At 36.8% G+C, this 15,002-nt stretch overlaps 2 pseudogenes; both read right to left on the reverse strand.

Moving 5' to 3' along the window:
- Positions 1-124: 124 nt before the first annotated feature.
- Positions 125-1,105, reverse strand: LOC140693455 (olfactory receptor 5J3-like; annotated as a pseudogene).
- A 5,380-nt stretch (positions 1,106-6,485) lies between these two features.
- Positions 6,486-7,463, reverse strand: LOC102529652 (olfactory receptor 5J3-like; annotated as a pseudogene).
- Positions 7,464-15,002: the final 7,539 nt, after the last annotated feature.

Raw genomic sequence — 15,002 nt, forward strand, 5'->3', positions numbered from 1 at the left:
TTATTTTTAATGGCTGTACTGGGGATTGAACCCAGGACCTCATGCATGCTAAGCACGTGCTCTACTGCTGAGCTATTAGTTTAATTCACAGGCCCTTAATTAATAAACCTAAAAACATGTAGCATTAATCAATATTTCTTAAATTTTTTTTCTTGAAATTTAATAGTCTTTGAGCAAATATTTTTTGCATAACAATTCTTTTTATTGCTTCTTTGGCCTCTGTGTTTCTTATACTGTATATCAGGAGATTTAATATTGGTGCCCAAAGGGTATAGAACACGGACAGGATTTTTGCTCTATCCTGTGGGTAGCTAGAGCTGGTTCCCAGATAAATAAACATCACTGTTCCGTAGAAGAGAGTCACTACCATTAGGTGGGAGGCACATGTGGAGAAGGCTTTGTATCTGACCCTCAAACACTGTATTTTCAGGACAGTGAGAAGGATGCTCATATAGGAACTAACCACCATCAGAAAGGTAGCCACTGACATGGTCCCAGAGAGGACTGTAAACAAAGCCTCATTGTACTGGGTATCAGAACAGGAAAGTTGGAACAGCAGTGGGATATCACAAAAATAATAGTTGATGACTTTGGGACCACAGAAGGACAGACTGAGCAAGCCACTCAAATGGGTGAGTGAGTTGGTGCAACCTACTAGGTAGGACACAGTCACCAGTTGGATGCAGAATGTAGGGGTCATGAGACCTTTGTAGTAAAGGGGGTGGCAAATGGCAATGTACTGATCAAATGCCATTGCAGCCAGAAGGAAGTATTCTGTGGTCAAGAGCATGCTGACAAAGGAATACTGAAGGGGGCAACTGCAATAGGAGATGGCTCTCTGTCCTGCTATGTAGTTCATCAGCGTCTTAGGGATAAAGACCAAGGAATAGCAGAAATCCAAGAAAGCAAACTGGCTGAGGAAAAATTACTTGGGAGAATGGAGCTGGGCACTAGCCAGGATGACTGCAATCAGCCAAACATTGCCCACCACAGTGATGAGATAAATCAAGAGAAACAGCACAAATAGGATCATATTCAGTTCAGGGTCATTGGTCAGCCCCAGGAGGATGAACTCAATTATCTCACTGACATTTCTGTTAGCCATTTATGTGGCTCCTTTATGATGGGTCTACAGAGAATAAGAGGAAACAGAAAATAAGTAAAAGGTGTAGCTTGAACATGAATTTGTTCAACCAGCATCTTTAGAAAACTGCATGGTTTTGGTTAATAATAATAATCCACAGTCAATTCATTTCTTGCAAGTATGAAAGTTAGCCTGATTCAGAACCGTATTCAGATCAAAGTCTCACCAGGGGCTGTGAACTGGTAGTAGGTTCTACATAAGAACCCCTGGAGAAAATAAACTCCCCATGAAAAGCTGTAATAGTGATCTTAGTTCAACAGAGACAGTTCAGAGGTTGATGTTGGATAACAGTGTGTCTCAGTTTCCAGAACACAAGACAAGGACCTCATGTTTTAAGGAAGAAGATCCCTTAACAAAGAACAAAAAACTCAATGTTTAACAGGTAAATTCTTGGGGCATCTGGCAAAATTATTCTCTATGACATCTTTTTAACTTAGACTAAAATACACATGACATGTTAAACAATAGAAATAACAAGAGGGCAGAATATACATATATGTGTATATAATGTCATCTAATACAACTGATCATTATCCATAAAAATGGAAAATGAGAATTAGGTGTGTCCAGACTGAATGAAACAACTTAAAACATTTTCTCTCAATATGACATCACTTATTCATTAAAACTCAGTTATTCCAGGAAGTCATTCTTTGCTATGCCAAAAGATATTTATCATTCCATGCTTGGATTTCTTACAACATTTATTACCAAATGGCTTAAATTAGACCACAGCAGTTTTTTTGCCTTAAGATTGAGTCAAACATGTGTTTGAACCCCTATAGTCAAGAAACCTCAACTCTAGATGGGGTGGATGTAGGTCAGTGTTAGAATGTGTACTTAGCATGCATGAAGGCCTGGGGTCAATTCCCAAAATCTCTATAGATGTAAATAAATAAATAAACCAAATCACTGCCCCCCCACACACACACAAAGAAAAAAAGATTTAAAGTCTCAAGTCTAATTTCAAGAACAATGTATGTGATTTTGGCACATTAGCTCACATATGAATCTGGAGTTTTATCCAGGAAAAGTTAAATCATTAAATCAATTTTATTTTAACTTTTATCTTATAACCCAAACTATGTGAGAAGCAACATTCTGATATCTAATATATTTGGGAAACACTTAGCTAAATAACTTTTAAGGAAAGCTTTCTTTACTGCAGGACTTATAGAAATGCATAATATTTGACTGTGCTTTGCAAGTTTCAGTAAGACAAATAAATACAGAACACATTTCATATTAATTTGACAATCAGATCTATCTTCACTAAATATTAATGAAGATGATTTTCCATAATCTGTGCTTTGGGAATAATATTTCCCTGATATTGAATGCAGAGTGAGTGGGCTTGGATTTGTAACTTTTATTATCAGTGTTATACAAAAAAGTTATTTGATAACAATTCTGCATATCATGGTGCCAGATAACTTTATGTCCATTTGCTAGGAGAACATCCCGTGTCTAATTTTTCTCACATTGGATATACAAGATATAAAAAGAATGGCTAGTCACTTTATACCACGTTGAGCTGTGATTGCACATCTAACTCTTGGTTTCCTAGCCTATTAGATTCATGTCTAAACCTTTCTCAAGCAGTAGATGTGAGACTTAAATAAGAAAATATGTGGAAACAGGGTGGCTCACCATGGGTAATCTCAAATGTTTGCTGTCTCTTCAAAGTAAAACAAATAAGGAAAACAGACTGGACTCTGCTGACCTACTGGACAGATGCCTTTGACTAAAGTGATTATTTGGATTTTTGCTTTTTTTTTAGTTTTGATGAGTTAGCTTTGCCTTGACTTTGTTTTTAAACAAACCAATTTGTTACTTTGATGATGAATTTCTTCTTATTTCACTGATTTTCTATTTCTCTTTAATTTTCACTTAATAACTGGTACATTTCATCTGGACTTCCTTTCACTGTAAAGTCAGTTATGCAGAATAAGTTAACCTTTGAGTCTAAAATTTAGCTCTGCTAACAGGACCAAATAAATGGCTGCTCTTTTCCTCAGATTTAACACAATTCAACAGTTTGCAATAGCCAATCTCAATGAATTTCTGTAAGTAAATTCCCTCCTGTAACCGGCACAAGTATGTGATGCTATAAACACAGCTACCTGAGGAAATATGGAATAAGCCGTCTAATGACCTCTAGCGAGCTGGTTGGCCTAGTTGTAGTCTAACTGGGTTTCAGGCATCTCAGTAACTGGGACAGATTTGAGGAGACAATTATCTTCACATTTCATTCACAGTGTCTATTGAGAGTTGCTCTGAATACAGGAAAAGGCATTTATAACTCCTTTGTTAGAGCACATGAACGCGACCCCTACCTGGTGTTGAGAGGAAGCCTGGTTACTCTTATTGGTTTCTTGACTTGTGCTTCTATTTGGCTCAGGGCCTTTGGGGGATGCCATCCACAGGGGTCCTGTGAGCACCTGGTCTCATCAAACAGCTAAAGAGAGTCCTGGGAGAGTAAAGTCCCAGCACAATCTTGTCAAATGATAGCAATTCATGTATTTGGCCTTTTCTCTGTTTTAAAGAAAATTGTCACATGTGTCTTATCTCAGTTAGATGAGTCTCTACAAGGAAAAAATGAATTATTAAAAAATGAACTCCACTGGTGTCTATAATTATGATTTACAGAACTTAATAATATATACATAGACTTTATATATGTGTATACATACTGGTTTTAAAGAGCACTAAGCTTCAGCTGTTGAGGGCCATGTTCTTCTATAAATACATTGTTACTGATATGAATATGGAAAACACACACATTTACATCTGAGAGAACTCAAAAGAAGGGGGAGCAATGACTAAGCAGAACTCAGGTCTGTGTGTGTTTTTATACACTGGATTGCCTTTTAATATTGGGGTAATTCAGTCAACTAAGACACTAAAATATCAGGTTCAACACTTTTGTCACAATAGCGGCTGAACATAAAAATAAATTTTAGAAATACTTAATAGGTTGATATTTGGGGGATAAACTGGGAAATAAAAAGAAGGTAACTGTAGAGTGAAATGGTAGGCTAAATGTAAAAGAAGGGGATGGGATATTCTCTTGTAAGACTAAGTCCCTAAGATGAGTCAATACACACAGCATGAGAAAAGGTGGGGAAAATCTGCAGTAATTTTAAAATGAAGCAATACTGAAAACAGACCAACACACAGGGGATGTTAGAAGGTGTTTTATTAGTGAGAGTGTTTCTTTTACTTTGTCAACCGTTCATTTGCTATTGACTATATCTGCCACTTAAGGAGATTTGGAACCTGCTTAACTCAATTTCACTTAGTTTCAGAATATTTCACTTTAATGGTGTATTAAAGTTAAGATTTATAAATTTTAATGTTTATACATTTCATTTTAATGATATGTTAGTCATTTTCCAATCTACATTCTACACATCTGCACACGAACCCTCCATTTGCCTCAGAATTCTAGGACTGGAATGTTTTTTCTCATTTAAGCATCAAGTCCCTGTTCTATAGTATAGTAGCTGTTTGTTAGGGTTAGTTGAAGGTCAGTACTAGAGAGAAACAAAAATCTTTCTTTTCCATAAAATAACACCCTTACACACACACACACACACACACACACACACTCACTTAGTAAACTGTGTTCGTTTGTCTGCAGACTGGGAGGCCAGCCCCTTCTCCTATAGGCTGTATATTGTGATAGAATTTATTAAAAATTGTAAACAGCCCAATTTACTTTTCTGAGTTTCAATTCTTTTGCCCTTATAATATTTCTTGTGTTTCATACTCTCAGATATAAGACACTTAATGCTCCCGAAAAGTTGTGATGAATTACATAAAATCATCATTATTATTTTATTTTTATCTTATTCTGAAAATTAAGACTTACATACAAATACATTTACATCAATGTCTCATACATAAATGCAGCCTTGTAGCACCCAATTTTAAATAATATATTAAGTGATTTTGGAAAATTCTGAAGGACTGTATATATAAATGTTATATGCTGTCCTTTGTGGTGGTGGTGGTGTGGTTGTTTTATTCTGAAAAGTAAATTTTCATATGAATTTCTTTTCATGAATGTCTAATACAATAAGCATTTCAATTTCCTAACTTCACAGACAGTGGAACCATTCATTTATGTGATTTTGGCTGTCACTGAGAAGAAAAAAATACAGATTAAACCAGGCTCACTGCCTTGTAAAAACATGAGTTAATAATATAGAGCATCCAGCTGTCTCTGCACTGCTTAGCCAAACTACCACTATTTGTGTCAGTATTTAGAATAGACTCCAAAAATTAAATACAATTTTATTTGTAAATACAAGTATTCTTTAGAATACTGTTTTTATTTTCCAGACAGGATACTTTGCAGCAATTTGGGGAAAAGAGATTGTTATGGAGCAATCAGCATTTAGGGTTCTAATTTTATCATTATATCCCTGTACATATAATTTGAATCTCTGGGAAAACAATTGGCCTCACATGCTTTCCCTGCTTAGAATACAGAGCAGCGGTTGTCTCCTACCTACATGACCTTCAGGGAAGTTTTTCTTTTAATGTCTAAAGATGTTGGAAGAGCCTTAAAGGAAAAGGAGAATTGAGTCTGATTATTGAATATTCTCTAATTAACTTGGAGGCATCCTTCCTAAATATGAAGAAAAGTTCTTCAGCGTAAGTTTTCTCTGAGAATTAGTGGCTCTTCCATGGGAAATGGTAATAAAGCTGTGGCATTCCATCTTGCTCAGTTTCATGTGTGGTAAAGGACACCAAGGCCAGGAAAGAGGAAATGGTTTAGGATAACCTCTGTGAGTGGAAAGGTGTCAAAACCAAGTCCTCCCTCTATTTTTGAGCATGTCTTTTATTTTGTAGAATATCTGACTATAAATAATCAAGGCTAATTCTAGGAGCATGTATCTACCAGTTTTACTTGATAATTCAAAAACTAGTACTTTCTGCTTTTAAAGTATTTTGCTTTTTTCTATGCTCAAGAGAGAAAACCAGTTAAGAGATATTTCACTATTTATGAATATTATGTTTGTATCTCTGTGTGTGTTTGTGTGTCTATATATCTGTGTGTATATATTCATTTCTACCCACATACAGGAATGAAAATGTTTACAGCTGTCCAGAAATAACTAACCTAGATTTAGGATGGTTTATTAGGTTACTTTACACAGTAACCAGCCAACTATGACATTATTCCAGGCTTTTTTCTTCCATTGTAAAACAGAAGTTTCCAATTAAGTAAACTCTAAGAGTCCTTTGGATTCATAGTTTTAGGAAATTCATATAAATTTCATTATCAAAGTCACTTGTCTGTCTACTATTTTAGAGCACATATGGTATGAAATTAACAAGGAATATATTTCATTTAACTCTTTTCACAGCATCCTTCACTTCTTTGTTTCTTAGGCTATAAGTCAATGGGTTTAACATAGGAATCACCAAAGTATAAAACACAGATACCACCTTTTCTTGTTCTAAGGAGTATTGGGAGCTTGGCTGAATGTAACTGAAATGTATAGAGCCATAAAACAAGGTCACAGCTGTAAGATGTGAAGCACACGTGCAGAAGGCTTTGTGTCTTCCTGCTGCTGAGTGGATTCTCAGGATGGCAGCGACGATGAAGACATAGGAGATCATCACAGTCAGGGAAGTGGTCATGGCAATAACTCCAGAGAAGATTAGAAGCAACAGCTCATTCATGGATGTGTCAGAACATGATGACTTCAACAGTGGAGGAAGGTCACAGAAGAAGTGCCTGATGACATTGGGCCCACAGAAAGACAGTTTCAGCAAACCAAGCTTGTGTGTCAATGAGTTGATTAAACCTACACACAATCCAATGACTAGAGTGACATAGACCATTTTTCTCATAGCCACCGTATAAAATAAAGGGTTCACAATGGCCATGTAGTGGTCATAAGCCATAGCTGCCAACAGGAAGCCCTCCGTGGTCAGGAGTGACATGAATAGAAAATATTGCACAATGCACAGAGAATGAAATCGTCTCCCGTTCAACGAAGAAGTTCAGCAACATTGTGGGTGCAAAGACTGATGAATAGCAGGCATCAACAAATGATAGGCAACTAAGGAAATGATACATGGGTGTTTGGAGTTTGGGAGTTATCTGAATGAGGAAGAGCATGCCTAGGTTCCCCACCAAGGAGATGGTATAGATGAACAGGAACAACAGGAAGAGGACCACTTTCATGTCAGCATGATCTGTCAGTCCCAGAAGGAGAAATTTGGTCACCAGTGTGAAATTAACATCAGCCATGTGCTTACTTTTCTTGGGACTTGTTAACAATAAGGAGATTGGAATAAATTGAGAAGTAACCATGTGGCATTATCAAGAGTATCTGGAATCCCTAACTAGTGACTTGAGTTGTTGACTTCTCTTCTCTACTTGTTTTATCCATAAAATTATAAAATTTTAACTAAAATTTTCTAGTCTCTTTAAGCACTGTTTATTTGCCTGCTCCATTGGGAAACTCCATGCATGAAGAAAGAAAACATTAAGGTCTCAGTTAGGGATGAATTCAGAAGGCATTCAAAACCTTAAATGAATTTCATTCTAAAATATGTAAAATCTAGTTTATAAAGCATAAATGACTGAAGTTGAAAATTTAATGTGTGGTACCATTGAAGCTCTCTTTAAAACATCTTCCTTGGGATCTCATAGTAGCCAATGCCAACTATATCAATATATAAGAATAAATGGTATTGTGACATTTAAACTTAAGTTTTCCCACTTAATGACTTCATGTTAAGTTCACACTCCACATATTTTTTAAACTGGGATGTGAAGAAAGGCAAGTCCCCAATATGAATAAATTCTGAAGTCATTCTCTGAAAATAGCCAGAGGCATTAGCTCCTGAAAAGAGTGCTCATTAGGCATGTGGGGAGAGGGAGCTCTAAGCTGGAATATGAAAATGGTGAACAGTAACTTACAATTGGCCTTTGATATCCAATAGAAATACCTTACACAGGAGACTTAGGAAAAAGAGTCTTTAGCTTTTTCTGACAAAAAGTAAAGCAAGCTTATAAAGTAAAACAAGCTTACAAACCATTCAGCTACTGCTTTGTAATACTTTGTTTTCCTTGACATTGCAACACCTTTCTTAGAATATGCAATAAATTTTCCAATTAAGCCAAGCATATTTATTGATTGTGACGTCATTTTGCCTGTAAAATTGAACTATTTTTTAATATTTATTTTCAAAATAAATATTTTAAACAATTTAGGATACTAGTGACTTTACCTCTGCAGGATATAGGATGATTTTTTTTTTTGGTGTCTTAATCATCCTTTTCACTTAGGAGATGCTATTCCTTGTGTACAGAGATAAAACTTAGAACAAGAATAACATTGCAAGATTACTGGATTAATATGAAATAAGGAAACATCTATGCTAGATCTAGAGTATCTAGAGTGACAGATGAAACATCCCCATGGGAATACAGAGTCATGATTTAGATAGCAATTCATTCTTTAGGAAATATTCCAGATTGAATTTAAACACTGATTTTTCATTACTCCAATAGAAGTTGCATAACAATTTTGATGCTAATATAGAAAAAGAGACTGAAGTGTAAGACAAAAGGTGGGAATAACAGTCAAATTACAAATTTCTCCCTCCCCTATAACTTAAAGTCTTCATCACATTAAAATCTGAACCTTTTTTTCTTCATTTGTTTTGGATATTTTTAACTGATAAGCAGAATGTATGTAGACTGGATATTTAAATAAGTGAATTTTACTTACCAGTGGAAGAAAAAAATAGTCAACACCTTAGTTCATTTATGAACCTCATCAACACTGATCATTCATAGCTTATTTTTCTCTATTTCCCAACCAAAACCAACAAACCCAAATCACACAAGAATAGTGAATTGACTGATATTTTCAGTGATATGTATATTGGGTAAATAATAGTAGTTACTGAGTAGCAAGATTGAAATTCATACTTATTTAAATGTGAGAACCAAAGCCACAGACTCCAAGCTGTGAAAGCAAGAGAAAGATGATCAAAAACAATCATGTTAGAAGATAGATTTTGTTAAAAAGTTCAGTTATATATCTCCCTGTGTTCAAATGGAAATATGGTCCCTGGAGTTAATCTTGTGATCCAAAGATATATTAAATATATTATTAAAAGTTCTTCTGTACTTCTTGAGGGATTTAGGAAACTCTCAATAACTTAATGGCTCCCTTAAGGCATTTGATTTCCTGATTGTTAAAATGAGTAGAAGGAAAAGTGGGGCAAGTATAGGGAAAGAACAGAAATCTACAATCTCTGAAAATAAAAAAAAAAAACTGAAATAGAATTGGTAGTGATGCCTGCTCCATACCTCAGCAAGGAAAGATTTTCAAAATAACCTATTATTTGTAACTAATTGTCAAACGCACACACACACACAGACACACAGACACACACACACACACACACACACAAGCAAAGTGGGATATCAGTGGGCTTTAATGTAGTAAAGCAACACTAGATAAAAAACAATTTTAATCCTTTACTTCTTTGGATTGCAAAAAAGTCATACAAGAAAATTAAAACTACTACTTCTTAAAAGGCTACCTTGTAGTGGATCCAACCACCTACCTCTTGAATTTGATTCTTCCAGTCTAGATATGTGTCTGTGGATAGAAAATTTGGGGGGGGTGGCTTTAAAATGAATTATGATGGATTCTGGTAGCAGTATTTCACACTCTTCCATTACATAGACATCTAAATAAGAATCATCCTTTGTTGCTTATTCTAAAAACAATTACATTTTTCTTCCTAAATGCAATTTCCTAAATCCCTAAATTAAAAGCTGATGGGGCAGGTGGTAGTGTTACTGGGTCCCAAATTCATTCTGTTCACTGCTCAACAGGCCAATAAGTTGGGAGACAAAGTGTTAGGGCAAGGAATAACAACTTATTTGGAAAGCCAGCAGACAGAGAAGAAGGCAGAATAATGTCCTGGAGAACCATCTTACCCAAGTCAGAATTCAGGCTTCTTTTATACTAAAAAGGGGAGGGAATGTGGTTGATTGTTTCAAACTTCTTGGTGTCAGAATCCTTTGTTCATGCAGCTGCCCATGTAGGTCAGGTCATGGTGTCCCTGTAGACCTCCAACAAGACAAATGTTATTTTCAACTCTGCAACTTTTTATTTATATAAATGGGAAAGCATTATACCCTTAAAAGTCAGAGCCTTGAGAATGGGCTCACCTTTATATTTCAGGCTGTAGGCAACATTCTTTTACAAAAGGTGCACAATCAGCATGACTCCGCACAGGAAATAGAGCATAGGGTTAGAGCCAAAGAAACAGGTCTAGCAAGGAGTCAGATTTGTTCCTCCCTCTTACAGTAGGAGTGGGGTTAGGTGAGATTCTGTGGCTGAGTTAAGCCAGAAGATAAGCCATTATTTTAGAAGGCCTAGAACACTTTTTTAAGTACCTGATGCAGTCTCTGTTTTAATTTTTAAATATAAAATTCATTTCCAGTCCACATATGAAAGTGTGAAGGAAAAGACAGGCTGGGCTAACAAGATAACTCACAAGTCTAGGAATGTGAAGGAAAAGCTGGGCTGGGATGGCAGGATAATTCACACATCTAAGTATCGGAATACTGATCTGAGTTCTGCTAACTAACTCATAAATCTAAGTTAATTAGTGTTGGTTTGCTGTTCATGGTTTTTTTTTTTTTTTTTTTTTTGGTAGCCAGCTGGATTTTCAAAGAGATGTATCTGGCTTTGGAATGTTGGTTTGCTGCCTCCCTGCCTCCACTTTTGTGATAATGATGCTGCTAAAGCTGTTCCATGCCTATTGGCTGAATACCCCAAGCTTGTACTTTACCCTATAAAACCTCATGTGCACGTCTTGGAGGTGCTCAGAGTTTCAGAGAAGAAGCCCCCTTGAGCCTGCCAGCATAATAAATCTGAGTACTCCAACCCTCTGAGTGGTGCTTGTTTCTTGGCTGGCCTTTCATTTCCCTAACACTCTGACGTTTAAAATAAATCTTGATCTTACCTCTTTTTTTTATAGGAACTTGCTTTTGCTAATATTAGATTGTAATTTATATGATCTCTATATCAGAATTGAACTTATTCAATTAAATTAATTAATTAGTCAATACTATTCATGATACAAAGACATCACAATATAAGAATGCATGTGTAATATATAAAGGAATATATCTTTTAATTTGAGGGAGAGATAGGTCTAAAAATCAGTTACAAACTTCAAACTTACTGGAAAACATTGGATGAACTTGCTTCCTATATCACTAAGAACTAGTTAATAGAAGAGAGAACTTTTATTTACCAATTTGGCAGCACCCATTCAGTTATATGCTACCTCCCTCCTGAGTCTTATACATATATTATCTGTACTCCAATCCAAAGGCAATCAACCTCATATACACTGGACCTTATATTTTACATGAAGTTGTGGGAGCCCATGACTGGGTTAACAAATTGCAACAGAGCCCAGCCACTTGTCACCTTTAGGAAGAACAAATGCAGGTGTCTGTGCATCACACTCCTGTCTCCTTGTCATAAAAAGCAGGGACAATCCCTTGCTTGCATAGTTGAGGTGTTAGATAGCACTGTGCTAATTGCAAAGCAATGACCCAGGCCCTCAAAATATAAATGTTGGGTGTGCCTGATGTTTAGATAGTCTGTTATGCCCAAGACAAGGAACTAGCTGGCCTGGTGGTCTGCTTTTTAATTAACATGTCTAAAGAATGTACCTTGTTCCCCTCTCCCTGTGACTTCCCTAAAGATAAACTAAGCCTTTGTACTCATTGTGATTTCTACAAACTCTATCTCATCCTGTCTTTCCCTAAATTCCTGCATTCCATCACACAACTGTTAGTGAGTTTTCCTTTGACTGTACACAATTAATGTGGGAGCATTTGAGAGGTTTGTGGAGTTGGTCCCTGACTCCCTCTTGCTCTCATGACTTTCCACAGAGTCTCGGGTAATTCATTCTGTCTCGGTGGGTCTTCTGCTGGTCAGAACCCTCATGAAGGTATTGGTCAAAAATCTCTACTATGTCTCTTATTTCATCTACATTTGCCATTTCTCTGAATCATTTTACATCAGCAAAAAGCAATCTGTTACCTCACTCATTCTTAAAATAAAATCTTTCCTGGTTCCATTCCCTTTATCTTCTATGACTTCATTTCACCCTCTCTTCTTTGTAACAAAAATCAGGAGGTTCTATCATGTTTGTCTCCCATTTCTTTCCTTCCACTCTCTTGAACCCTATTCAGTCACACTTCAATTACTAACACTGAAAATGCTCTTTTCAATGTCACCAATGACCTCTGCATCACTAAATATACTTGTTATTGTTCACTTCGCATGTTAAAGAATCCATCAGCAACATTTCACCCAATATTCCCTGACACACTCCCTTCAGATGACATGATTCCCAAATTATTACCTCCAGCTCAGAATTTTTTCTTGAGGTTGAGACCTGGAAATTGATCTTCTTCCATGTTATTTCCTCCTGAATGACTAATAGATTTCTTAATTAAGTCTGTGTCTTGGTTCTTCCCTCATCCCCAAACCTACTCCACTCACAACATTCTCTGTCTTAGCTGATGGTACATTTGGTCTCTCCTCTTCATCTCACATCCAGTGTATTAGGAAATTCTTTTTGCTCATCCTTCAATATATGTCCCAAATTCAATCACTTCTAATCATTTTTAGACCTGCACCAAATTACTATCTTCTTTCCCTGAATCCTTGCAATTGCCTCAAATCTACTCTCTTTGCTCTATTTTAGCATCCTCTGCCAAATAATACTCTATCCTCAATAGAGCACTCACAATTATCTTTTAAACTCATAAGTCGGGTCACATCACACCTCTATTCAGTACTCAGCAAACACTCTCCATGTAACTCAGAGTAAAATTCAAAACCCCTATAGTTAGTAAAAATTGTTTCTCTTTTATTCCACTCTTTTGAGTGACCCCTTACTGACTGCTCTGGCACCATTCTGTGCCTCTTACTGGTGAGGTGTGTTGTTGCTGTAGTGCCTTTACATAGGCTGTTCTCCCTACATAGCACACTTTCTCCCAGACATCTGTATGACTAACTCACTTCATATTGGTAAATGGAAATAACTAATATGTTAGTTAGTTCTGACCTTGGACCTGGACAAGCAGAGACACTGTTCTTATCTCTACATCTTGAACTGTCTTCTGAGAAATTATCTAAGTTCTCTTTCAGTGTCAGGGACTGGGAAGTGCCTTCTAGTGGGGCACTCCAGCCAGGATTAGACTGCATGGGCCTCATCCCTGCTTTCCCATCCAGGTGCTCTTTGGTGTTCTATCCCTCACTTGGGGTCCACCAGATACCCCTAGTTACTGGATCTGCCTCTGTGAGGTTATCTCTGGCCCTGTGGCCAGGACCTTAGTTCCAGGAGGGCCGTCTAGGAAGTAAATGTCCTCTATGAGCTGGTTCATTATTTCTTTCATAATATTGGACTAAGCTGATTACTAGAATGGTGTTTACATGATGGTTTTGAGTGACACAAGGCACATTCAAGGATCTGGGTTATAAATGGTCCTCTATTGACCTTTGGCTTGGGCCAGATGTCTGGGCCTTTAGCTGTCACTTATCTGAGGTCTGACTGCATTGTCACCACCTACAGTAGTAGATGCAGACATCTTACATCCTGTGCATCTCTCCTACCGATACCCAAGCAGGTCACCCCAGCCCTTCCACAGGCTCTGCTGTGTGTCAATCAGGTCTTCAGATGTGGCTGTACTTAACTCTTGCAAGGCTTTGAAAGCATTTGTTCTCAATGAGGATTGTTCCTCTCTTGCCTCCATGGATGTGGGGGAATTGTGCTCTCTTGTGTTGGTTCTAAACCATGTGTGATGAGGAGTATCATTAGCATGAATGGGACCACTTTTCTTTGCCTGCATTCAGGTTTTTCATTTGCTCTACCTGCTGGTGGTGATGTGTGGATGATAGGGCTGTGGTCAGTGGTGAAATCTATCACCTTCCAGAAATGCAGCCATTGTGGTATTAAGAGTTCAAGGGAAGTCATGGTTGGAGGATAATTCTATATACACCTAAAATTCCAAGTCATTTATTTAACATGATTGGGAAATGAATTATTGTTCATATTTTCTTTCAGACTGTGGTCCTCAGGTTTGTACTTGTGCTCATTAATAAGGAAATATTACTGAGAGAGTAACTGGAAGGCAGTATTCATGGGCAGTCCCATAAATTATGCAGCATCATTAGTTATGATGTAAAACAGCAAACTATCATCTCCTCCAGGAGTGCAGTCCATGTCAGATGGTTCTTCCATGTCAGGAAAAACATCTAAAATTTTAATTAAAATAAAATAGCGTTTGTCCCTTAATACAATAGTCTAGTGAATTCTAGGCACTCATGGACTTTTACTTTTCTAATGAATCAGTTCAATACTAGTTTTTTTCTGTGGGGTGTGAATACACATTAAAATAGGTAGGATTCAAGAATGTATAGAGCAACAAACTCCTTGGCATAGACTCTCTCTGAAGGGGCCTCATAGACTAAGTCCAGATTTTCCATCAGTCTTCAATCCCAGTGCTACATTCCATCAGAGTAAACAGGCCTGTCATTCTTTTTTTAAAAAAATGGAGGGAGTTAAGTTTGTTTAATCTCTAGAAATTGTGCTTTTATTTTTAAAAGTCATGGCATATTAAGATCAGGTACTGAGAGAAGAAAAGAACAATTTGGATTAATGTAAGCATTTTTGTACATGTATGTATAAATTTTGTTATTCTGGAATAAGAACGAATTTCTCCTCTAGTCACCAAACAGCATATATTTGTGTGGATTGATGGTGTATCTCATCCCAG

The sequence above is a fragment of the Vicugna pacos genome, unplaced genomic scaffold (genome assembly GCF_048564905.1).
Source record: "Vicugna pacos unplaced genomic scaffold, VicPac4 scaffold_19, whole genome shotgun sequence".
Taxonomy (NCBI): domain Eukaryota; kingdom Metazoa; phylum Chordata; class Mammalia; order Artiodactyla; family Camelidae; genus Vicugna; species Vicugna pacos.